Here is a 1,622-nt window from a genome sequence, read left to right as displayed (position 1 = left end):
ACTCTCATCACCATCACTAACCACCCAAAACAGAACAAACAAAAATCTAACACATCTACAAATAGTCTTTACTTCTCAGTTTTAGAATCTTGAGACATGCTGAGAAGATGTAGCTCAGAAGAAAAATAGATTAGATGGCAATTTGTGGTATGGAAGTGAGTGAAGGAGAGTGTGGTTTGCTTGTTTCTTCACCTAAAGGACTCTGAGGGAATTCTTACACTTTTGGTCTGACTTGTTACGGGAAGTAGAAGAGAAACAATACTGTGTTCTTGATTGCTTCCCAGTAAATCCAAGGAGATGAAGTATGTACTCTTGCTTGTTGGCATGTGGGCCTTTTTGGCCTCAGAGCAGCACTCTTTATACATACATAAGCCAGAAGAGAGATTCCCTCTCTACTCTGATGAAAGATCAGTTTAACCCAAAAGTTAAATTGAATGATTCTTTTTTGGGCCAAAGTCTTGGTGATGCCTTGGAGCCAATTGCAAGGTTTTTCCTCTTGGTCAGCAGAGGCATATAAGAAGAGATTAGTATGCAGAACTTCTTGGGAACTAGGAGAGACAATGAGGGCTGGCATTCTCTCTGGAAAAAAACCTTCAGTGGCTGACATCAGTTGAGCTCAAGAAGTTGGGTGGGGTGGAGGCTACCCAGACAGGGTTCTTCTAGGTCTGTGACCTCCCTCTGCCTTGGTCCCAGTTCATTCTGTAGATAACACACGCATGGACCTGATAATTCCTGGGGAACAGTATTTCTACCTGAAGGCCAGAAGTNCTCTTAGGATTTCCCTTGCAATGTCAAGTTCCTTGGAACTGGGACTCAGTATCCTACTTCTGTGTCTTGAGAAGCACCTTACACACAGACAGTAATTGCAATGATGGTCTCACTTCTGTTTTCAGGTTGGCAGCCTCGATGGTTCCTTCTTTGTGGGGGAGTATTATCCTATTATGATTCTCCTGAAGATGCTTGGAAAGGTTGCAAAGGGAGCATCCAAATGGCAGTTTGTGAAATTCAAGGTGAGAAACCAAGTGACTTGTGGGTTTCATTTTTCTTTCTGTTTCCGCACAAAAATAAGAAAAACACTGGCCTCTGAATGCCTTTCTCTGTTGCTCTTGTAGTACAGACCAAGATACATAGTGTTATGTCCCAAAGGAAAGCCTTGCAAATATAACCTAAAACTGCCACCTTTTACAAGGAGATTGATTAAGAGGTGGTCAAAATAAATGAGAGCAATGTGCTTTAACCATTTAGCTAGTGCTCATTCCTTAGTCACCTGCTCTCCTGGGTCCAGTGGCTATTTACAAAGCTTATTTAAGTCTTTTTACTGTAATATCAAACATTTTTGTGTTTAAAACAGATGGACACACACACACACTCCAACACATCGGCCACTCTCATCACCATCACTAACCACCCAAAACAGAACAAACAAAAATCTAACACATCTACAAATAGTCTTTACTTCTCAGTTTTAGAATCTTGAGACATGCTGAGAAGATGTAGCTCAGAAGAAAAATAGATTAGATGGCAATTTGTGGTATGGAAGTGAGTGAAGGAGAGTGTGGTTTGCTTGTTTCTTCACCTAAAGGACTCTGAGGGAATTCTTACACTTTTGGTCTGACTTGTTA

This window comes from Galeopterus variegatus, unplaced genomic scaffold, assembly GCF_000696425.1.
Source record: "Galeopterus variegatus unplaced genomic scaffold, G_variegatus-3.0.2 Scaffold6016, whole genome shotgun sequence".
Lineage (NCBI taxonomy): Eukaryota > Metazoa > Chordata > Mammalia > Dermoptera > Cynocephalidae > Galeopterus > Galeopterus variegatus.
This window is presented reverse-complemented; position numbering follows the sequence as displayed.